The sequence below is a fragment of the Monodon monoceros genome, unplaced genomic scaffold (genome assembly GCF_005190385.1).
Source record: "Monodon monoceros isolate NGI ecotype Baffin Bay Population unplaced genomic scaffold, NGI_Narwhal_1 Super_Scaffold_17, whole genome shotgun sequence".
Taxonomy (NCBI): Eukaryota; Metazoa; Chordata; class Mammalia; order Artiodactyla; family Monodontidae; genus Monodon; species Monodon monoceros.
The window spans coordinates 27,200,666-27,212,871 of record NW_021703773.1 but is presented as its reverse complement, the minus strand read 5'-3'; the positions used below and the strand labels follow the sequence as shown (position 1 = coordinate 27,212,871).

The window sequence follows — 12,206 nt, the reverse complement described above, 5'->3', positions numbered from 1 at the left end:
TTCTTGTATTTTCTCCATCCTATTTCTGAGACTTTGGATCATCTTTACTATCATTACCCTGAATTCTTTTTTAGGTAGTCTGCCTGTTTCCTCTTCATTTGTTTGGTCTGGTGGGTTTTTACCTTGCTCCTTCATCTGCTGCATATTTCTCTGTCTTCTCATTTTGTTTAACTTACTGTTTTGGGTGGTCTCCTTTTCTCAGGCTGCAGTTTTGTCATTCCTGTTATTTCTGGTGTCTGCCCACAGTGGGTGCAGTTGGTTCAGTGGCTTGTGTAGGCTTCCTGGTGGGTTGTCCTTGTGCCTGTGTTCTCGTGGGTGGGGCTGGATCTTGTCCTTCTGGTGGGCAGGGTCACGTCCGGTGGTGTGTTTTGGGTTGTCTGTGAACTTATTATGACTTCAGGCAGTCTCTCTGCTAATGGATGCGGTTGTGTTCCTGTCTTGCTAGATGTTTGGCATGGGGCATCCAGCACTGGAGCTTGCTGACCGTTGGGTGGAGCTGAGTTATAGTGTTGAGACGGAGATCTCTGGGAAAGCTCTTGCCGATCAATATTACATGGAGCCAGGAGATCTCTGGTTGTCCAATGTCCTGGACTTGGCTCTCCCACCTCGGTGGCTCAGGCCTGACATCCGGCTGCAGCACGAAGACCCTACCAGCTGCACTGCTTGGAAGAAAAAAAAAAAGAACAGATAGAACCCCAAAACAAACTGTAAAAACAAACTAAACATACAAAATCACACAAAGAAACATATACACACACACACACACTCACAAAAAGAGAAAAAAGGAACAAAAAAAAAGGAAGAGAGCAACCAAACCAATAAACAAATCGACCAATGATAACAAGCACTAAAAACTAAACTAAGATAAACATAAAACCAAAAACAAATCAGACACAGAAAGCAAACCCCAAGTCTACAGTTGCTCCCAAAGTCCACTGCCTCAGTTTTGGGAACATTCGTTGTCTATTCAGGTATTCCAGAGATGCAGGTACCTCAACTTGATTGTGGAGATTTAATCCGCTGCTCCTGAGGCTGCTGGGAGAGATTTCCCTTTCTCTTCTTTGTTCGCACAGCTCCTGGGGTTCAGCTTTGGACCTGGCCCCGCCTCTGCACGTAGGCCACCCCAGGCATCTGTTCTTCCCCCCAGACAGGACGGGGTTAAAGGACCCGCTGATTAGGGCTCTTTTGTTCACTCAGGCCAGGGAGAGGGAGGTTACAGTAGTCAAAATTGGAATGCGGCGCAAGCCTGTGGCGGCCGAGGCTGGTGTGACATTGCAACAGCCTGAGGCACGCTGTGTTCTCCCAGGGAAGTTGTCCCTGGATCACGGCACCCTGGCAGTGGCGGGCTGCACAGGCTCCTGGCGTGGGGGCGGGAGTGTGGGTAGTGACCTGTGCTTGCACACAGGATTCTTGGTGGCAATGATGGCAGTGTTAGCGGTCCATGCCCATTTTGGGGGTCTGAGCTGATAGCCATGGCTCGTGCCTGTCTCTGGAACTCGCTTAGGCAGTGCTCTGCCCCCTGTGGGCACGCAGAGCAGGAAGCCCCTCTCCTCGTGCACCGCAAAACAATGGTCTCTTGCCTCTTCAGCAGTTCCAGACTTTTTCCTCGACCCTCTCCCGGCTAGCTGTGGCTCACTAGCCCCCTTCAGGCTGTGTTCACACAACCAACCCCAGTCCTCTCCCTGGGATCCACCTCCAAAGCCCGAGCCTCAGCTCTCAGCCCCTGCCCCTCCCAGCAGGTGAGCAGATAAGCCCCTTGGGCTGGTGAGTGCTGGTCGGCACCGATCTTCCGTGTGGGAATCTCTCGGCTTTGCCCTCCGCAGCCCTGTTGCTGTGCTCTCCTCCGTGACTCCGAAGCTTTCCCCCTCCGCCACCCGCAGTCTCCGTCCGCGAAGGGGCTTCCTAGTGTGTGGAAACCTTTCCTCCTTCACAGCTCCCTCCCACTGGTGCAGGTACCGTCCCTATCCTTTTGTCTCTGTTTATTCTTTTTTCTTTTGCCCTACCCAGGTACGTTGGGCAGTTTCTTGCCTTTTGGGAGGTCTGAGGTCTTCTGCCAGCGTTCAGTAGGTGTTCTGTAGGAGTTGTTCCACGTATAGATGTATTTTTGATGCATTTGTGGGGAGGAAGGTGATCTCCATGTCTTACTCCTCCACCATTTTGAAGGTCTCCCTGACTTGATGAATTTTTAACACAATATACTCCATCTAACTTTTTAGTTAGAATTACATCTAGGCCAGAAATTGTTGTCTTTCTTATTTTTCAGGAGAGCCAAACAGAAAGATCTAAGCAATGTGTTGGAAATATCTTTCAGTATTGTGAAATGTCTGTCTTATGTAATTTCTAATTATATCTAATTATAGACTGTGACTGACTGTATATATGTAACTATATATAATTATATAGGTATATACATTTGTTTAATAACTTTTATTTGGAGAAGAAAGGGACGCTAAATTTTACTTAAAGGTTAGTGAAAATAAATATGTAATTATATCCGCCCCTTGAGTTCCCCGGCCTGGTAAATTCTATTCATGCAAACTTCAGTTAAGTAATCCTGATGGAGAGGATGTAATGATCCTTCTTAGCATAGCTTACCTAAATAAAACACCACAATCTTGATTCAGTCTCTTGATTGTTATCATAGACATGGCACTGGGGTATTCTTAGTAGTTTTATTCATGTTTATTTTTATACTCAGAAGATCAGTATCAAATGTAGAGATCCAGTACCTCATGCCACTGAAATCCTACCTAAAACACTTTTTTTTCTAGACAATTTCTAGAAACTTAGTTTCCAAGATTATCATATTGTAGGAGAGACCTCCAGATCATATTTTATTTCAAAGTAGGTGCAGCCAATTGAAAAAGTATCTTAAGTTTCAAAAACAGTATAAGACATAAAGTCCTCTTTACGATAAATCATGTTTTAATCTCAAAGACAGTTATGTTATTTTAACCACGTGAAATGGAACTTTAAAAACTTGAAGATATTTATTATTAGAATAGCATTTATTGAGATTTTATGAGGTACTGAGTAGGATGCTAGAAATTTTAAACCTCACAGAATTCTGCAGGGTCAAATGAATGAGACTGATTTTACAGATGTGGAGACTAAGGCTCAAGGTTTTCTGGCTCCAATGGGGAGATTCTGACTCTTAGTGTGAAAGTGCTTTATAGAAGCCACGCCTCAGGGCTTGCAATTAATTCTATTGTGGTAAAGAACCAAGTGGGCAATAGCATGTGGCAGGACACACAAAACCCCTTCTCCTCTTGGAGTATATTTTGCAAGCAAAGGCTTCCTGAGGAAGACTCATTTCAGGTTCCTAAAATTAACATCAAGTACAGAACATCAGGAGTACTTGACAGTTGTTCTTTGTTGATGATACATTTACTTTTATTTTTACTGAGCTGAAGGTCTTTATGGAGAGCCCCTCATCTGACTTGTCACTTTCTGTTTTGCCTCCTAGATGCTGGGCTCGATGTGGAGAACACTTAAGGTGGCCCCAGATGTTGAAGGTAGGTCTGGAATTTCTCCTGGCTGTTACTCCAGTTTCCTTTTCTCTGTTTGACTACATCAAGCTCTCAGGAGGGAGAGGTCTCTCTTTTTCTCTCCACATTCACCCTTTTTCTTAAGAGATTCCATCAGTCCTTTTGGACTGAACATTCTATCTGTAGGCATCACACTCTCAAGTGTATAATGTCAGTCAAGACCTTGCCTCTGGATCCCAGATGGGCTAATATTACTTCATAATTATCTTCTGCTTGGGATGCCACTTTTCCTTTTAACCAGACATATTAACTTCTACCGCAAACTGTACTCCTTTTCTGCAAATGTGCCTTTGAACCTGGTCAGAAAAACCCTGTGTTAGGAATCTTCTTTAACTCCTCTTCATTTGTCTTCTCCTCCAAATATCCACCAACAATCCTGGCAGTTCTGCCTCCAAAAGATATCTCAACACGCTTGAATTCTCCATGTCAAGGACTAGCAACCTATTCATGGACCCTCAAATTCATTCATTTCAAGAAATGTTTCTACAACATCTACTTAATAGATACCAGATACTGTTCTAGCCACAAGGGATTCAACACGGAACAAAAGCAAACCTGGACTCTCATGGACCTTGTAATAAACATTTATTGATCCCCTTCTGTTTGCATAATGCATAGCAACAACTCTCTTGGAAGAAAGAGTATATTTCAGTGATACTTTGTTCTCTATGTAAAGTTCTATTACTAATTATTCTCATGTGTTTGAACATAACAAGGTAGAATCAAAGTCCCTTCGAGTCATTTAGCTAACTGGGTTTCACGTAGGTTGTAATGAATTATTAGCAAATGAATCATAACCCAAAACACAGATATTCACAGCCTTTAAAATGTTCTTTAGAGTTACAGAACTTGATGTGAATAATATTAGTGCTTGTTCCACCCTGATTATTTAAATTATAAGTCGTTTTTGAGAACTGTCTTGGTATAATACTCTTTCCTCTGTTGGTTACAACATGATTGTTTCAAAACTACTTGCGTTCTTGCCTATTCTCACAATGTCTTGTTTACAAAGATATTCAGTATTCCAAATATCAGTCAACTTAGAAAATATGCCAAGTTTCACTGTTTGAGATCAGAAAAACAACAAAAAAATTAAATCAACTTTTGAAAAACTCTTAGAAACGTAGACAAATATCTTAGCAGAATTGTTTCTTATTTGGCAACAATGTGATTTAACAACCATTAAACCATTAGGGTTTTGATAAACATGATTTTTTTGCTTTTCACGAGAAGCACAGAAGCTAGTAATTTGATAAGGCAAAAACAGTATTCATATTTAAAACTATAATCTCTAAATATTTTTCCTACTAACTTTTAAAATACTTTTATTAGTTCTGGCAATGATTGATCAAACAATAAATTAATCCCTAATAGATGATCAAAGAGAATTCAAAATCTGAAAGTAACTGATAATTTTGAAATAAGGAAAATACCAGAAATTTAATTTTTACCTATACATCTCTATATGAGGCGTAATTTTAATTAATAACATTATGCTTACAGAGTCCTGATGAAGATTATATTTCCCAGTATGCATGGGATATTGTCATGCGTATGATCCTTAAAGATTCTTAATATAATACACATTTTTCATTTTATTTGAATATTTATTTTAATAAGTTATTCGTGTGTTAATACTTGCATTGACCAAATTGTTAAACTTTATAAGGTATTGTTTCAGGATGATTTGTTATTTTTACAAAAAGCATGTACATTCTAACCACATCAATTTCCATGAAAATACAAATTTCCCAATTTTATGAAAGAGAAGATGTAGCAGAAGTTTGGCAACCAATGGCCTGGCATAGCAATATCAAAAAGTAAAACAGAATTCCTCTCCCTATTTCAAATACTTAGTGTTATTAATGTTGGAAAATGATCTTATTTATCTCATAGTTTCCTCAGAATGCCTCACCCAGCGTCTCGCAGCTATTCAGAGCTTCATAATTGTCTATTGAATAAAGGAAAACACCTAGAGTTAATTTAATTGTTGCCATGCATTATTTACACTTTCAAATGACATTCTTTTACTTTGTCAAATTCTTTTACTGTGTCAGAACACGACTATGAGTGATAAGAGGGGCGTGCATGTTACTTTATAACTTTTAAACATAATTGCTAAAGCATAACATGGTTGATGATAGATCATTTGATTGGACATTCTGTTTTCAACTTTGTTTTGGCTTCATTTCTACAGTCTTTGTATGATGCCTAACAAATTTAGTAGGCCCAAATATGAACAATTTTCTTGATAGTATCCATTTCTGCTTATTTTCTGATTTTATTCTCGTTTGATTTTTTTTGTTTTGTTTTGTTTTTAAAATTTTAACCAACAGGAATTATGGCATAAAAAGTTCTAGAGAGCTTTATCTCCAATGGATATTCTATCTCCCTCCTCAAATTTAGTGAATACCACCCTAGTAGAAATAGTGAAAAGAAAGCTCTTTGGTGCTTACTCCCCCTCCTGGCTGAGTTCTATATTACAGCCTGAGGTCTTTCTAGTATAAATCCACATAATTTACGAAAAGCTTCTACCCATATGGGTATCCCTAACTTTCTACTAATACCTGTTTATGTTCAAGTTCATCTTCCATTTAAAAATGCTTTAGTATTGTGATATATTTGTTTGCATACAGATTCAAATAAACCCACGTTAAAATAGCATAATATTAGATATTTCAAACAATGTGATTATAGAATGGGCAACAAGGAATTATTGTTAATTTTATTAATTTAATAATTATTTATTAATTTAATAACAATTTTATCAATTTAATAATAGTTAATTTAATTAATTTAATAATTAATCTAATGATTCAATAATTAATATTGTTGATTTTATTAATTTGATATTAATTTAATAATTATTATAATAATAAATTAATAATTATTAATTTAATAATTGTAAGAAAATGTTTAGTTTTTAGAGGTGTATGTTGAGGTATGTAGGGGTAGAAGAACGTGATGTCTACGATTTGCTTTAAAATACGTTACCAACAAATCAATAAAAGAAAAATTATATACTTGAATCAAACATAACCAAATTTTTAAAGAAATTGATTCAGAGTCATAGGCATATGGGACTCATTATACCATTCACTCTAACTTGAGGCCTATCTAGTTAATTTTTCAAATTAAAGTTTGAAAAATGTACTTCAGTGTGATCATTAGAAAACTTCGACAACTATCCCCAAGTAGATATAAAATTCATGCACATTTGGGACTAGAGAAAGGAATTTAACTAGAACTGAAGGTGGAACATAAAAAATACAAACAGAAAAGATGTCTGAGATTTGAGGGTAATTTGAATCATTCAAATGGATTTAAAATGCCCAGGCAACCAAGCATTTCCTTAATACCAGTTCACAGCTACATCGTAAAACCCAGTCTGAGTGAAACGAGCCTTGCTTATGAGGAAATAATGGATACATATATGAGAAAAGGGTGCTGCCTGGTCCAGGGGAGGATGGGAAGCCCAGAGCTAAGTGATGCTACCAAAACCCTGGGCTTTCAGCCCCTGTACCTGCTTCCTCATCGTCTCACGGGCTCTAAAATTATAATTCATTTTCCTGTTAGACGTAATGGAATTTAAACATACATATTGTTTCACAGCATTCATTTAAGGAAATCCACAGCCACCAAAATCCTCTCAGGGTAAGTTTCAAGAGGATTTCGAGACCAGGATCTAGATTAGAAGTAGCACTTGCTTTAAAAGATGTCCAGAATCATGATGATAACAGCCGCAGTTACAAGGGGCTTATTCTATGTCAGGAATTACACTGAATACCTATTTTTCACTGTACCACTACATGCTCACAACAGACCTAAGCAGAGGTTCTTTTTTAAGAATTGTTTTATGGAGAATGATTGATGGAAAGCCGCTCATATTTAGTCCATACAATGTGATGAGTTTGGAGATAAGTTTACACCCATGAAACTAAGTGGTAATAAATATCAGCTCCCATTTTCCAGATGAGGGCACTAAACTGTAGAGAAGTTAAATGACTGTCCCAGGTTCACACCACTAGTAAACAGAGAAGGTGAACTCAAGCCAGGCCTGCCCACCATCAGAGCCCGAGTTCATAGTCAGCAAACTGCAATCCTTGTGGACCAGGATGTCTCCTTAGCCATCACTAGTTATAGTTCTTGTTTCTTTCTTTTCCTTTTTTTTTAGCAAATCTACAAATTAACCACATTGTTTAATTACATCTTCTGTGGTAAATGTTAGTTTCTTCGGTTGCAACTGTGCATAATTACTCTCCGTCTTATTTTGGTCTACTTTGGTTTTTTTGTCTTAAAGCATCGCCCTCGACTATTCTGTTTTGAATAGAATCAATCACACAAAAAGCCTTTCTCAAGCCACAGCCAAGTACAAACAGCTTCTCTGCTTCAGTAATAAGTAAGTACATTGATGTAGAAACTACTCTTCAAAATAAAAAAAGGTACACTTTTTAAAGTGTCCTGTACATCTAAAAGCCTTGGGTATGTACAACCTGAAAAGCTTAATTAGGGTTATATTTGGAAGAACTGGAGGATATATTTTAATTAGGTAGCTTTAAAAATATTCCTCATTACAACATTGTATTCACACATAAGTCCTCAGGTACTGTATTTATAACTTGCATCAAATTCAGAAAACGAGGAGCACATTTCTAGAGCACTAAAATGATGGATAATATGAAATGCTAAATTCTGCTTCTTTCGTTAGCATCGGCAGAAGCTGAGTGAAGAGAACACGAGTCTCTGTGTACTATTTTTTGTACCTTGCTCTGAGTTTATAATGATTTCAAAATTTAAAAGAAAAGTTTTGAAGTTTGTTTATTTTAAAAAATATTATAAAGATAAAGAGAGTCAGATCAGGTCGAGACAGTGAATATTTCAGTTTTACTTAACTGAAAAATAGCTGAAAAGTAAAACAATAAATAACAAAAAAAAATAACTAAAAACCACTTAAATAACTGAAGAAATGTAGCATGCCTAAACCAGCTTATGTTAGAAATTGACAATATTTATGATGAAAGCAAGAGACTTTACTTCCAGTCAATTGAAAATACAGTTTTCAAAAAAGTTCCATGCATGTTTTGTGTGTGTGTGTGTGTGTGTGTGTGTGTGTGTGTGTGTGTGTGTATTTTGTGTCTGGGTCAGAGAAGCAAACAATAGAATAACTGCTTCTGACTACCAGACCAAATTTGCAAATAAAAGATTTTGAACGCAAGGCAGTTTCTCCACAAAGGAGATAAAATCAGAAGTCCCTAGTGATGGCAGCTTTATCTCTATTTCTAAGGCTCAGACAAGTTTAATACTAGCCTCTGTTTTGAAAGTATTTGAAAAACATAACAAGGCAAACAAAAAGAAAACTTTGTTTATTCCAAGAGGTTCTTTTTCTTTAAAAAAAAAAAAGTAAAGCAGGCTCACTAACTGAAGTTCAGTGTGGTGTTAAGAGAACGGTAAAGTCTTCTGAAACTTTTCCCTTTGATGTTTCCCAATTAAACACTTATACCTGCTTAATCTTTTAATGTCAGGAAGATCAAGATTTGTCTGATCAACACGGGAATGCAACCTTGAGGATGGAGAAACTTCTAGTGTTAAATCCCAACTCACAATCCTTTGCGGATGGAAATGTCTCATAGGTAAGTAATTGGGATGATTTTGTGATAACTCAAACACTAAAGAAACAACTGATGAATTTACTTAAAGGTCTCTTTTTGTCAGTGGATCAGCTAAGAGGAAGGCTTTTCTGTTACAAGAATGTCAGGAGAAAATGCATAGAAAAATCAAAAACAAAAAACTCCGCTTATGTGGTCCTAGTTAGGAGTTTGATTTGGAGTGGATTTCGTGGTGAAGACCCTGTTTTTACACCTCAGTAGCTGTTTGTCTTGGGCAGATCATTTCACTCCTTCGTGCCTCAGTGCTCTCCGCTATAAAAAGAGAACAATGGTAGTGCCTCTACTCCTGGGTATTGTGAGCATTCAACAGATTGATATTTGTAAAATACTTAGCAGAGGGTCTGGCACATAGTAAGTACTCAATAAGTGTAAACTCCTCTTTTTTAGTGATGCATTTCCAATAGCTGGTACTAAGTTATCTGCTGATAGGCTATGCATATGTTGGGATGTTAGACCTTTTCTGTTCTAAATACAATTCTTCAGTTGCCTGTTGCCCTGGCTATTCACTTAGGGAAAGTCTCTCTCTCTCTCTCTCTCTTTTTTTTTTTTTTTTCTCTTCAGCCTAAGGTTTACATGGAAAATTAGGAGACTATCAGCTCTGTCCCACCTGCTAGTGAAAACCTATTGTAACTTTTCTTGCCTTTTACCCCCTATATTATTCATCTAATAGTCAACAGATTTGATTTGAAGGGAAGGTACTTAACATCAGAAATGTTTGTCCATTTTGCTTATGCATGTCCAGGACCATGGCAGCCATTCAACAAACCCTTGTTAAATGGATGCTGTTGTATGAAAGAATGATTCTTCGGGCTGGTTAGTTTTTGAACAATTTGTGTTATCAATCTAAAGAGGGTGTACTTCTAAGAATCATCTGAGAGGTATCGTACCCATTTTCTCCTACCTTCCCCTTCTTTCTTAAATTCAGGCAGTGATACACCAAATTCCCCACCTAACCAATGATTATCACAAAGGCTGGTTCTGAAATACATAAGTGTTTTGAAAGAGTACTAGGCAATAAGAGAAGCTCTAAGCCTCAAAAAAGTCAAGAAGTCTCAGGAACAGAAGACTCTGTTGTCATTTCCTTCCATTAATTCAATTTCTAGTCAAAGTTTACTTGTACCTATTTGTACGCTGGTCATACAAACACTGACCAGCATTTATTGACCACCCCCCATGATGTGATCGAATCTATAAGTAGGTTAAAGTTGACTCTCAACTAAGTTTTCATTGATTTATTTTATGCAAGTTTTCTTTCTTTTCAATGTGTTCTGCACATTGCCGGTTATGGCTATATACAACCAAAATTACACCTCTTCGCCTGCCTGACAGGAGCAGGAAGTGGTGGTACCTCTGTCAGATCAGGATCACAGGGGACGGAGGATCACGGGGGAGGGACTCCACATCCATCAGGGAGGATGCCTTGCTTCAGTGGGGAGCATGGAAAAAACAGGGTTCGCGATGCTGGTGTCTGGGTTTGCATCCTGAATCTGCTAAAGGCAATCACTTAATCTGTCTGTAACTCAGCTTCGTCATCTATAATATGGTGCTAATGCAAATTTTGTGAAGAACAAATTGATAGTACATTTTATAAAAATCTATGTATAAAGGTGGTTGTTATCTCTGTAAACATTTTCTCATTCTTAGTTTCTGCCGAGTCTCAACTAAAATATGACTTTTGACCATAAAGCCTGGTTTATTAAATCTGGCAAGGTGGTCTGTGTCTATATACACATCAACCGTATAAAAACATGGGAGAGTCTGCTGAATTGAATTTCAGGAGAAATAGAAAGTTTTCTCTGGGCGGCAAGATAATTCCAAGGCCTGCTGGTGATGCCTGCTATCTTTCAACATGAGAGCAAGGTCTCTTTTTGTTTGTTTTTCTTTCTGTGATGAAAGGTACAGTTAAAACTGCAAATATTTCCGGGGAAAGGTAGCACGGTATCTGAAGTTCTCAAAAAAGATAAAAGTCTTAAATCTTCTGAAGAGAGCAGATTGAGGGAAAGACAAAATTAAAGAGATCACGGGTCTGTCTAAAGGAACAGGGAGAACTCAAGAGGAGAGAAGCAGGGCAGAAAGGTGGACGGTGTAAAGTCAGGGTTGTATCAAGGAGAAGTGTTGTATGAGCCCGCCTCTTGGGGTGGTGACTGTCACGACCTCTGGCGTCCTTCAGGTCATGTGCTATTCGCACTCCTCCCCGACATGCTGCTCCTTTCCTGCGCTGCCCCTCAATTTCTGAGCTTCCCACTCGGTTAGCAGGAGAAAACCATTGTATTCAAAGCCCTGAGTTCCATTTGTGCTTTCCTTCAGGCTGGTCTTGAATGTCTGCTAAATGTCAAGTGCTGGGCCGGGCGCTGGGAACTCTGAGGTGAAATGAACAGACATAATTCCTGCTCTTCTGGAGCATAGATTCTAGCAGGAGAAATAGACATTGATATTTCCAGCTAATACTTATCAGACACATACTGTGTGTCAGATTCCTTTCCAAGCACTTATCTGTGTTAACTCTTTTTATTGTCACAGTAGCCTTATAGAACGTGTTATTTTACCACGATCATCATCCCCATTTTACAGGCGAGGAAACTGAGCCGCGGAGGGATTGTACACCTCCCAAGTGTGTCTTTCTAGTAAGCAGAAGAACACAAGCCATCTATGCTATCAATCTGTCCAAGATTGCTCCTGTTTTAAAGAAACATTCATCAAATAATCTCACACATGTATATATAAATATATCATGGCATGTTTCCCATTGCGGGAAAATGCCTATGTACTTTACTGGGGATGAATATTTATAATATAACTTGATTTGAATATCATTTTAATATGCAAAGTAATGTTACATGCCATCAGATCTCTGCAAGCAACTTGTATGTAGAAAAGGCTGATTTATGAATTACAACACAGGTGGTAAAACTTGACATGCAGTCTTTTGACTTTAAACCTGCTGTCCTTCCTCTGTGGATTTCACTTAGTCTTGCCTTTAACGTCCAAATAG

The 12,206-nt window shown here is 38.3% G+C and overlaps 1 long non-coding RNA gene across 1 annotated transcript; it reads left to right on the top strand.

The window, feature by feature from the left end:
* Nucleotides 1-3,462: 3,462 nt before the first annotated feature.
* LOC114897603 lies at nucleotides 3,463-9,137 on the top strand. Its single transcript, XR_003794226.1, has 3 exons — nucleotides 3,463-3,515; nucleotides 7,849-7,947; nucleotides 9,071-9,137. It is a non-coding gene; the product is annotated as an uncharacterized LOC114897603 (long non-coding RNA).
* The last annotated feature ends 3,069 nt before the right edge of the window (nucleotides 9,138-12,206 follow it).